The sequence below is a fragment of the Callorhinchus milii genome, unplaced genomic scaffold (assembly GCF_018977255.1).
Source record: "Callorhinchus milii isolate IMCB2004 unplaced genomic scaffold, IMCB_Cmil_1.0 Scaffold6, whole genome shotgun sequence".
NCBI lineage: Eukaryota > Metazoa > Chordata > Chondrichthyes > Chimaeriformes > Callorhinchidae > Callorhinchus > Callorhinchus milii.
The window spans coordinates 10,392,397-10,405,588 of NW_024704747.1; positions in this window are offsets into that span (position 1 = coordinate 10,392,397).

Below are 13,192 nucleotides of genomic sequence, written 5' to 3' on the forward strand. Positions count from 1 at the left end.
TGAAAATGAAGCTTGGGTAATGAATCTCTAACTAAAATTAGATTAGAGCATTCAACTCATTGACACTACTTGTTTCATATCTTGGAATAAAATTTGTGGCAAATCATAATGCATCCAGTGTGATAATGACTGCAAATTACACCCCATACGCTGTTTCTAATTTAGAAGGTGACAGGGTTCACAGCATTAGTGCTTTCATGACCACACTCAATCTTACTCTAGCTGTTATGGTGATGTAAGTGTGGGTTTGAGATGTTATCTGAGAACATGACTTGTGCTTACATGGTTCAATGCCAATTATTTAAGTAGTATAAAAGAGTCACTATAGAGCATCTTAGCACCCAACAGAAATTCAGCCTAAACAAGGCACATAAGTTACATTGCCAAATATATTTGAGCTCAGATCCCAGAAGCTATGCTCAAGCTGTAAAGTGTCTGATTAGGCCACACCTGATATGTATATAGTTTTGGTCATCATCACATAGGCAGTAGATGACAGTAGTACCTGTTTAATAGGTACTACTGCCTAACATTAGTTTATTATCTGTAACACATGAGATGGATCCCCATCTCAGGTACCCAGTCAGAAATGTTAAGCAATTTGGGACATCTTCCAACTGTGAAAGCTACTATAAAAATGTCAATCTGTATTGCATTGTATGATGATCGGATTCAATTATAGAGACAGACTGGAAGCTTTTATAGTCTTATATGTCAAAATTCTTAAAGGACTTTATATAGCAATTATTGACAAGTATGGTGACTTTTCCTTTAGGATTAGAAAAGTTTGCAAGTTTCACAAAATCAGTATTCTGACAAACTAAGTGTAAATCTGTGAAATTACCATGGATTCTACTTTATTATTCACATACATCATTTCACCTTCATTAGATCATTCAGCATAAGTTTTGTCAGGATAAGATTGATTTCAAACATTATTACTGAGTGTGAGCTTCTCTTAACAATTTTCACTGTATTTCAAACAAAAAAATCTTACCTGCTGGAATTTTATTCAATTTATCTCAACAGATTCATTTAGTTCTTTGGATATAAAGACAGAGTCCATTTGTTGTTGCATTCTCCTGAAAATAACTTCTTATTTTATTGGTGCAAGAGCATTTCAAAATGAGGCGTATATTTAAGCATTGTTCACGTTCCACGAACAATTTGTTCCCTTCATTATCCAAGATAACTCTGGGTTTGATCTGTATTGAAATTCTCCTTTCAATGAGCCATGTTAAATGCGTAATGTGATTTTAACAGAGAATCAACAAGTTCAACAAAAATTTTCTCAATTTTTGCTGTGATAATTGCAACATTCTTCTGACCTGTCCATGTTAAGTCATGCCTACCCTTTCATTAGCTTACATTGTAAAACTTTATTATTACCAAGCTTGAATTTTGAAGGGAATCAGGCTAGTGAGCGCAACTGATTTGAGCTGTGAGCTCACACATTGTTGTGCTTGTATATATTTGTTGTTGTTTCATTATAATATAAATTCTTAGTACCATATATTTTTGTTCTGTCTTCAATAGGAGGGCTCCCATCAGCACCTCCATACATCGGACGCTGATAGCATCACCCTTCATGGATGCACTCTACATCGCCCGAAGCCAATATGGAACCTCGGCGACCTGCTCAACCCTCAACTGTCCTACATCCATGCGGCGACCCACTCCGCCTTTCCCCACCTCGCAACATTGCTCGGCTCCGCCACTGTATCTCACTGCAGGCCGCCAAGCCCCTCATCCACTTGTTAATCACATCCAGCCTCGACTATGCAAACTCCCTGCTTCTCAGGCTCCCCAACTCCTCCCTCCACAGGCTGCAGAGCATCCAGAACTCCTCTCCCACAACAAGCTCCATAACCTTATCAACCCCATTCTCACCCGGCTCCATCAGCGGGCTCTGGCTGCTCCTCGTCCCCCGCCTTGCCCGCCCCACCTTTGGCGGGTGGGCCTTCAGCCTCCCTGCCCCCAGCCTCTGGAACTCCATCCCACAGTCCCTCCACCTCGCCTCCTCCCTTGCCTCCTTCAAGGCGTTCCTCTTCAACTGTACTTTCGGTCACCCTCCTACCCCTACCCTCCCGCCCTCCACTCCTCCTGACCGCAACCACCAGCTCAGGTGCAGATCCCTGACTCTCCAGAGCCATGGGATGTCCTCCTGACATGAAAGGCGCATGTTGTTGTTATTTTATCTCTGATCTTATTTCTTGTACAGATATGATTTCACTGTTTTATTTGTTGGTGAATCACCAAGGCAGCTATATTCCAAAATAACCTAATATATACATAAAACACTACAGCAGGCAAATTGACCTTGCCTGTATATAGAGTCGGTATGGTCTATCCACAATTGTATGTGGGACACTGCTGTGTGCAATTGGCTGCCGTGTTTCGCCCACAAAATATGCAGTCAATTCACTTTACAGTATATTCTCTGAAGACTCTTTGAGACTCTTGAAGACATGATAAGGCACTATATCAAATGCAATGATTATTATTTTAATGTCGCATAAAATAATTACACAATTTTTGACTTACAAGAACACTTCCAGTAAGCTCACCCAGCCCTTAATAATAACAACGCAAACAGGGTATGAGAATAACAATAATAATCCTTACATTTTGTATAGCACCTTATCACATCTTCGAGACATCTCAAAATGCTTCACAGAATATACAGTGAAGTGAATTGACTGTATATTTTTGGGGCAAAACCATGTAAAAGACTGGAAATACTCATGTGGATACCTTTCAGCGCTGGATGCAATTACCGGAGTTATCATATTCCAGAAAACAAAAAGGCTAAAACTTGGACACAGGAATTTTTCAAGCACAATTAACGCATGTATTTTCCTTAACTCCCCAAATTATGGCAGACATCTTAATTTACAGCACTAATGATTTGTATGTAATTTTAACCTCAAGGTGGAGAAGCGTCCTGCTGAAGTGAAAAATAGAAAAAGACGTGGCAAATTTTCAAAACAAATCATTTAATCAGCTGTGTCAGTGATTGCTGTGTCAGCAGTCTCACAGTCTTAGTCTTTCATCCAGTTGTGAATCCAGTGATGGTTCCTGGTAATAACCTCAAATCATATATCTTGGAACCCAGGCTGACTTTGGAGTGTAAAAAAAAACATATCTGATATAAGATCAAAACCTTCTTCCACAATTCTACTTGTGCCATTAACTCCTTGAGAAATGCATCAGGATTTTTGAGATCGAGAGTTGAAAATTCAATGTTTGTGATGTTGAGAAAGGGTACCGAAAACTCTGGCAATAGATTGCAAAACAGCCTTTGCAGGCTTTCAGGATCAACATGTGAATGTTCAATTGAATTTTATAACAAACCACATAGTTTTAAGAAATCAACCCTCATATGTGTGATACAAGATAAGAATTATTGTTTTTTTTAATCTTAAAATATAAACAAAGATGTTTCTTCCTCTGGCTAATACTCAATTTGTTGTATAACACTTAGTATGGTATTATAGTTCTTCAGGGAGCAATTTTAGAAAAGAATAGCTGAATTATAAATCATGATAGCCTTCTTAAATAATTAGGAGTGCTATTTTGCAATGTCGTGTATCATAAAATATCTGCAGCTTAATTAAGGGATGTGCACAGCAAAAGGGTAGTGACAGCAGCTTCACCAGTAAGTCACTGAGTATTGTCTGGGTGTATTTTTGCAGTTCAAAACACTCTCAATTGGTTGAGGGATGAATTGAGTGCATATTCTCATGACCTCTAAGACTGTATTGTTCAGAATTGGATTCATGCTCACAATAAATATGTTCTAAATTTTCCTAAGTGCATAATTATATTATACTTTATTGACTGTTTTATGTATGAAACGTAATTGCAATGGTATATGAAATCATTTTCGTAACATGCCATGTAAGAGGATGTAAAGTCTGAAGACTACACTATAAATGTGGAAGCAAGAACCTTCATGAATTAATTTAATTTCGTAGATGATCTTATTGCTTTAAGTGACTTGCTATACTTGTAAACTGTAAATGTGCAAGATACTTAGCAACTACAGAATTACAATTGCCATAATTCAACAACAACAACACAATTACATTTGTATAGCGCCTTTCACATCGGGAGGACATCCCAAGGCGCTGGACAGACAGAGTTACAGACCCGAGCTGATGTTCGGGGTGGGGGAAGGGTGAGGGCAGGGGGGGAAGCAGGGAGATCGAAAGCATGGTCGAAGAGGAGGGTCTTGAGATGGGTCTTGAAGGTAGCGAGAGAGGCGGCAAGACGGAGGGACTGCGGGATGGAGTTCCAGAGGGCGGACGCAGAGTGGCGGAAAGTCCGCCTCCGATAGTGGGGCAAGCAAGGTGGGGGACATGAAGCAGGCCAGAGCCCGCTGAGCGGAGGGAGCGAACAGGATGGTAGGGGGTTAGGAGGTCGGAGAGGTAGGGGGGAGCAAGACCATGGAGGGCTTTGAAGGTGAGGACCAGAATCTTGAACTGAACCCTCTGTGTGATGGGAAGCCAGTGGAGTTGGGTGAGGATGGGGGTGATAGGGTCACGGAGCCTAGTGTGGGAGAGGACACAGGCTGCAGATTTCTGGATGACCTGTAGCCTGTGGAGGGAGGAGTTAGGGAGGCCGACAAGCAGTGAGTTTACATAGTCAAGCCTCAATGTAATGAAAGCATGTATGAGGGTTCTGAGGCCTGCAGTGTGAGACAATAACGGAGCCGGGCAACGTTGCGGGGGTGGAAGAAGGCAGAGCGGGTCATGACGCGAATGTGGGGTAGAAAGTAGTAGTTGAGGATCGAACAAGACCCCAAGGACTGGTTTAGCAAGGTTGAGTGTGCAGCCATGGATGGTGATACTGACAGCACCTGAGGTGAGGAGGCGCTGACGGGAGCCATTCAGTGGAGCCTCGGTCTTGTTGATGTTCAACTGAAGAAAGTTAGCTCTCATCCAGGACTTGATGTCTGACAGACATTCTGTCAGGACAGCAGTAGTCTTAGAGTCAAGGGTGGAGGCTGAGATGTAGAGTTGGGTGTCATCTGCAGACATGTGGAAGTTGACCCCATGTCTGCAGATGTCACCAAGAGGGAGCATATAGATGTTTAAGTGGATGGGACCAAGGACAGAGCCCTGAGGAATGCCGCACAAGATGGTCCGGGGGCTAGAGGAGATGCCATTTGAGGAGATGAAGTGCAGGCGGTGTGAGAGGTACGATCTGAACCAACCAAGGACAGCATCGTAGAAGTTGAGGTGAGAGGAGAGGCGGTGGATGAGGATAGAGTGGTCGACAGTGTCGAAAGCAGCAGAAAGGTCAAGGAGGACAAGGAGGCAGAGGGAGCTCTGGCTGCAGACGGCAGACGGTCTCTAGTTGGTTGGTGACCGGGAGCTTCAGTAATGGCTGCCATGGCCGCGGTGGTGAATTCCAAGATGGCCCTGTGGATCGGGTAGGTAGGCTTCGGTCACACAGATTCATACAGTATTTGAACATCACGCATTTTATAGTGTGGCTGACATGTAAACCTAACAATTCCTGCCGTTCAACAGTCCAAGGTTAAACCACAGACTAAAAATGCAACGTGTTTTTGTAATTTTTTCTGTATAATATAATAATCCTTGCATTTGATATAGCGCCTTATTATTTTCTTCGAGACGTCTCAAAGCGCTTCACAGAATATATTGTAAAGTAAATTGACTATATTTTGTGGGTGAAACATGACAGCCAATTGCATACAGCAGTGTCCCACAAACAGTGGTGGATTGAGTGACCAAATTATTATTATTTATTTTGAAGGAAATATTACCCCCGGAAAAGCAATCCACCAATCGACTAACAATCGGGTTCCTATTTATTGCTAGGTAAACAGAGGCATGTGGAGTAAGGAAACTTGCACAACATTTTGCCCTGCCCAATCCCAGGTCTCTCACTTCCGAGGCAATTGCTCTAACCACTGAGCTACCGAATCACTTATTGCTTGGTCAACAGAAGCGTGTGAAGTAAGGAAACTTGCCTAATGTTTCAAGATACAACCGCAGAACACACTGACCTTGTCAGGATGTCCTCCCAATGTGAAAGACCTATATAAATGCAATTTGTTGTTGTCTTTATTTTAACTTTGCACACATTTCCTGCTTTTATTGCATTTATTCATATAAATGTTTTCATTGTTCTTTATGATAGCCTTGGGCTACAATAACACTTGCTAAGTGCAGTCACATATTTTTAAATATTCTTCTACATTGTTTTAATCTTCGGGGGGGGTGGGGAGGGGAAGTTGTATATATGCATCAAAAGGAACAAAGGACTGCCTCGTGTTGCCCTCTAATATCCATAACAGTGACTACCACATGCTAATGTATTCACAACTCAAGAATCTGAATGATGTATATTAAATATTTTGGATGCAGTTCTCTGCAGATAATATTCAAATATGTGCCCTTGGTGACCTCTAGTGTACAGCGTGAAAAAGGCTGATCTTAATCAGACTAGATTGTCCTATGGTTCACAACATTCTCTCACTTTCGATCCTTGTTTCACAACCCTGTGACTTTCTCAGGGCAGCTCCTGTTTCTCTTTCAGAACCAAACCTCACTGTCACATTTCCTCCTATTAATATCCTTGCCAAGGTCACTATTCACAACCACTACCTTCCTTACAAATATAAAATATGGAAGGGAGATTGAATAGAGTTTTGCTTTCTTCAGCATAAAAAAAGTTCTCTTTTCTTAACATGACAGCGTTCATCTGATAAATAATAAAACATTTGATTTAGAATAAAGGCAATCACATTATTTTACTGTGTGAAATGAAAACTTCAAGTGGTGGGATTTGGGCCTCTATTTCATGGTTTTATTTGACCTTTCCTTATAATAGTCTGGAAAAAAAACCAACATATTACATTCACAGCTTTCAAATAGATGTTTATTAAAAAAACATATTTTAAATTGCATTGAAGAAAGATTACTGTACCTATGTGGCTATGACAAATGGCCCACACATTCTAAATATGAAACTGTGTTTAGTCTGCACAGAATTTCTGGCCTATGTTCTTCTCATGGAATTGAGAAACAAAGAGATCCAGCACATTTCTGCATGGGCTGTGAAATGCCTTGCAGTCAAAAATAAACAACATTATACTTTACCTTCATTTTTATTATTTTCAGATATTTATGATATAATCCCACACTGCAATCTGGGCATAACACTATGCCCAGTGTTGATCACTTGCCCAAGACTATTTACCTATAGTGGAATGATACATTAATTTAGAATTTATTGCGATAAAAGTTTCACAGCAGATATTTTGTGCCTGCTGAAAGTTGAATTTTGTGCCACTGGAAGGAGAAGGGATAAAGGAATGAAAGTCCCTTCAGAAGAGCGGGAAGTGAATGAAGAAAATATGATAATAATAATCCTTGCATTTGCTATAGCGCCTTATCACGTCATTGAGATGTCTCAAACGTTTCATTGAATATATTGTAAAGTGGATTGAAGGTGTAGTTTGTGGGCAAAATGCAGCAGCCAATTGTGCACAGCAGTGTCCCACAAACAGTTGTGGATTGAGTGACCAATTTTTTAAAAATTACTTACATTAATTATTTATTTAACGATAATATTTTCAATTTTGAACAACAATAACCACACCATAATAAAAGTACCAAACCATGCAATAGCAAAATAATAAATATATAAATATATATAATATACTAATAAAACAATTCTACGTCTATCTACGCTTCAAGAAGGATCTCAATAACCGATTGACATAGAGACATGATTTATACCTAATAGGAAAGGTCTTGCAGGTAGGAACGAGTGGCATGGGTATATTTGTTTTTGGGTATCTCCTATTGTTCATGAGTTATTTTCAGTTTTGTATTTTTCAGTGCAGTTAGAACTGATGGCCGCCGAGTCAAAGTGATGTTGTGGCATTGTGCGCCACAGAGCACCTACGTATGTACACACACACTGCAGTTCACCTGGTGGCCGCGCTGGCTGATTGTGGCACTGTGGCATCCTGCGTCACAGAGCACACACATAGCCAAGCGGAAGGTACAAAATAAACAACACAGATAAAGCTAAGCCACGGCAACAACCACAAAATTTAATTTTTAATGCACCGAGTCCTCCCACTGAGTTCTCTCAAAAGGAGGCCTCCCACAGGAGTCCTCCCAGATGACTACAGATAAAGATGAAATGTCTGTCTGTCTGTGTGTCAAACTACATTCCATATTGGAACTTTTGGTGCAAGCGCAGCTGCAACGGATACAGCTAGTTTACTTATGAAGGTATGACAATTGGACCTCCTAGTAAGTAATAGACCATAAACTACTGGAAAAATTCAAATATTCACATCTCTTTCATATGATATTTTCATCTAAAATCAGATGTCACCAAGTAATTCAGTTGGTTGAGTACCAGAGAAGGGACAATGATTCAAGGTGGCTAAAAGAATGCAAGAGTAAAGGAAGGCTGTGCAGAACTCCAATGTTCTAAAGTGTTCATCCTCAGACACATCTAAATGTTTAACAACAACAAATTACCTTCACATAGAGCCTTCCATGCCAGGACATCGCAAGGTGCTGGACAGTCAGGGATCCCTTTTGAAGGAGGCAAGGGAAGGGGCAAAGCAGAGGGACTTATGAGATGGAGTTCTGGAGGGTGGGGGCAAAGAGGCTGAAGGCCCACCCACCAATGAACAGGTGTCAAGGCAATTTGATGAAGCACTTTTCACAACCGACATCATCAACCTCTCCTTATCCACTGGCACTGTTCCCACACCTCGAAAAACAGCTGTCATCACCCCCCTCCTCAAAAAAACTTCTAGATGTCTCAAAGCGCTTCACAGAATATACTATAAAGTGAATTGACTGTATATTTTGTGGGCAAAACGTGGCAGCGAATTGCGTACAGCAGTTTCCCACAAACAGTCGTGGATTGAAGTGACCAATTTTATTATTTTTTTTTGTTTTTTCTTGAGGGATTATTATCAGTTGTGTGGAGTTAGGAAACTTGCCCAAGATTTCACCCTGCTGGGAATTGAACCCTGATCTCTCACTTGCAAGGCAAGCGCTCTAAACACTGAGCTACAGGACTCCACTAAAGAATGCACCATGTTGGCTCAGTGAGGTGTAACGTGCATCCATAGAGGGAGATGCTGTCAGCGCCTGAGGTATGGGAGCCCTGACGGGAGTCAAGCAGGAGGGTCTCGGTCTTGTTGATATTCATCTGGAGAAAGTTAGCTCTCAACCAGGACTTGATGTCCAACAGGCAGTAGGTGAAGACAGCAGTGGTCCTGGAGTCGAGGCTGGAAGTGGAGACGTAAAGTTGGGTGTCATCTGTATACATGTGGAAGCAGCAGAAAGAGATGGGTCCAGGGAAGGTTTTTTGAGGATGGGGGTGATAACAGCTGTTTTTCGAGGTGTGGGAACAGTGCCAGTGGATAAGGAGAGGTTGATGATGTTGGTTAAAAGAGGGGCCAGGAGGTGGAGCTGGGAGGTAATAAGGGTGAGGATGGGGTTTAGTGAGCTTCATTTTTGAGGTGATGGGAGTTGAGGGAATGAGAATTAGCACTGTGAGCAACAGTCATTCATGCCAAATGGAGAAAACCTCTGGAGGACCACATTCTCTCTTCTCTCATAGATGTTACCTGCTTTATTAATAAACTATAGACACAAAGTATTTTCAGTGCTTGTTTTGTTTTTGACAATGACATCAGCAGTTTTCTTACCTATGAAAATACAGTTCAAAAGGACAGTCAAATCAAAATCAGTGTAGATTACTATGTTTTTCAAATAATAATTGGCTTTGTGACAAGTTGAATAAAGTTGATGTGAAACAAAACATAAAATACACAAAAATACAATATTATATCTAGAAAGGAACAACCCCAGAAGTGATTGTAACATGTTGACTTGTTACAGTTACATTTAATAATAATAATAATAATAATAATAATAATCCTTGCATTTTGATATAGCGCTTTTCACGTCGGGAGGACGTCCCAAAGCGCTTCACAGAATATACTGTAAAGTGAATTGACTGTATATTTGTGGGCGAATGCGGCAGCCAATTGCTCACAGCAATGTCCCACAAACAGTCATAGATTGAAAATGACCAATTTTATTGTTTTTGATTTTGGAGGGATTATTATTAGGCTCTGTGTGGAGTAAGGAAACTTGCCCAAGGTTTCGCCCTCTGCCTGGAATTGAACTCAGGTCTCTCACTTGCAAAGCGAGTGCTCTAACCACTGAGCTACAGGACTCCCAGTATCAGAATCAGCTACAACCCTCTGAGAACCAACATGTTTATGTTTTCAAATCTGCACTTGTTGATGTACAACATTCATGAAAACATTTTTCAAAATAGTTTCTTGAAATGAATTTAAAAGAAAAACATTCAGTGTTGAAGCTTTTCACCAGCATTCTTGAAATTAAGTTTTAATATCACTGTATTTTGCATTTTCAAAATACTTGTCTACCCAGTGAAAGGTTAATAGAATACCCATTTTCTTATCAGACTTTTCAGACTGGCTAGAATGCTCGATTGACAGCATCTAACAATACAAAAACACTCTGAAAGTACAGCCAAAGAGGTAAATCATGAGGTGGGCTTTGATAGTGTGTTGGGAGGCTGCAAGTTGGAGGGATTCCAGGATGGAGTTCCTGTTTCTCAGAGCGGGGCCGAATTCTTCAATGCTCACCCACTGATGGTGAGGTGAAAAAGACGGAAGACATGAAACAAGCTGGGTTAGCAGGTTTGCAGGAGGTTACAAAGGTAAGGTACAACACGGACAAGGAGGGACTTCAATATGTTAAATTGATTTTAAAATGATACCAACTCAGACCCAATACAGTTTAATCAATTCTTTTCAAAAGAGTCCAAGTCCTGAAAGTGTTCTCCTCGTGGCTATTTTTGAATTCTATAACTGTTTCTTGTTAGGATGCATATTATATCTTAGAATTAATGGAATAAAACAAGAGAGTTACAAAAAAGAAATTGGTTTTCCACACTTATTTTATGTTTACCATTCACAAATTTATTCATCAGCGGAAACAATGCCAAAGTGCTTCATGGACACAGTTTTTTCACTGTCCGCCAGATGTCTCACGTGCGGAAACTCATCACCATGCATCCAAACCAAGCTGAGATTTCCATGCATCCCACCTATACATGGAAATATTGGAGATCGATTGTTGGAATGGACTCTCCGTGGAGGGATGCATCCTACTTACCTAATTCTGGAAAGTATTACAACAATAACAACAAAATTACATTTGTATAGCATCTTTCATGTCAGGAGGCACTGAACAGTCAGTGTTTCGAACCCGAGTTAGAGGTCGGGATCAGGAAGAGTGGAGGGCGGGGGGGAAGGAGGGTGATTAAAGGCACAGTCGAAGAGGACGGTCTTGAGTTGGGTCTTGAATGAGGCAAGGGAGGGGGCGAGAAAGAGGGACTGCGAAATGGAGTTCCAGAGGGTGGGGGCAGAATGGCTGAAGGCCCGCCCGCCTCACCCGCCCCACCATTGACATGAAGCAGGCTGGAGCCCGCTGAGCGGAAGGAGCTGACAGGTTGGTAGGGGGTTAGGAGGTCGCAGAGATAGGAGGGAGCAAGGCCATGGAGGGCTTTGAAGGTGAGGACCAGGATCTTGAACTCTATCCTCTCTGTGATGGAAAGCCAGTGGAGTCAGGTAAGGATGGGGGTGATAGGGTCACGGAGCCTGGTGCGGGAGAAGACACGGGCTGCAGAGTTCTGGATGATCTGCAGCCCATAGGAGTTGGGGAGGTCGACAAGCAAGGAGTTTGCATAGTCAAGCCTGGATGTTATGAATGCATGTATGAGGGTTTCGGCGGCCTGCGATATGAGACAGTGGCGAAGCCGGACGATGTTGCAGAGGTGGGGGAAGGCATAGTGGGTTATGGGACACGTGGGGTAGAAAGGATAGCTGAGGGTCAGACAAGTCCCCAAGGTTCCAGACTGGTTTAGCAAGGTGGAATTTGCAACCATGGATGGTGATACTGTCAGCACCTGAGGTGAGGAGGTGCTGACGGGAACCAATCAGGAGAGCCTCTGTTTTGTTGACGTTCCACTGAAGAAAGTTAGCTCTCATCCAGGACTTGATGTCTGACAGACAGTGTTCCTGGAGTCAAAGGTGGGGACAGAGATAAGAGTTGGGTGTCATCCACATATGTGTGCACATGTTGGCATCTTAGCTATGACCACATAGCCTGAGGGCTGATGCTGTCCCGCTGATCGCTCGCTCGCAGTCTCTGTGTGTGCGTTTTGGCTGCCGCCCAACCCAAGCATCCCCCTCCACTCCAAATGCCTCTCCTCCCATCCCCCTCTATCCACTACTTCCACACTGTCCTTCTCTCCCACCGGCCCCTGCCCCCGCCCCCCCCCCCCCCCCCCCCACCCACTGCCTTCTCTCTTTCCTGGACCCCATCACCACTTCCCTCTGCTCCAGCCTGGGCATCCTCCGCCAGGCCCATTGTGGCTCCAGGCACTGGCTGTCCCAGAGCAGCAACCCCAAACATCCCATCATTCACTCCCTCCGCACAAACCACCTCCTTAAGGCAAACATAACTTCCCCCTCCCTCATACATACCCTCCCCAACTCTCCACTTCCCCCACACTCCACAGCCATCTCTTCTGTAAACCCGAAAATCCTCTCTGTATCACTCTCTACTCCCTCTCCTCCCACCAGCAAACCCACCCGCATTTCCCTTGAAAATGTCCGTTCCCTCACAAACAAAGCCCTCACCATCCATGACCTCATCCTAGATGAGCACCTCAACATTCTTGGGTTCACAGAAACCTGGTTCTCCCCCAATGACCCCGTGCCCTAGTTGAAGCCTCCCCTCCAGGCTACTCCTTCCACCACACGTTGTCCAAACCAACATGGCGGCTTCCTTTGGTCTTTCCCCCTATTCCTCTGGCTGTTTCTCTTCTTTTGAGCACCTCACCCTCTTCCATCCCTCTCTCCCACTGAAAATCCTTCGGGTCTACCGACCCCCCTAAGCTCCCTGGCTCCTTCCTCTCTGACATCTCTACTCTCCCCTCTTCCCTGTCCCTTTGCTCAAACGCCTGCTCATAATGGGCGATTTCAACCTCCACCTAAACCTCCTCTTGCACCACATCTTCTGATTTCACTGCCTTCCTCTCCTCCCTAAATAATAATCCCTCCAAAAAAACAAAACAA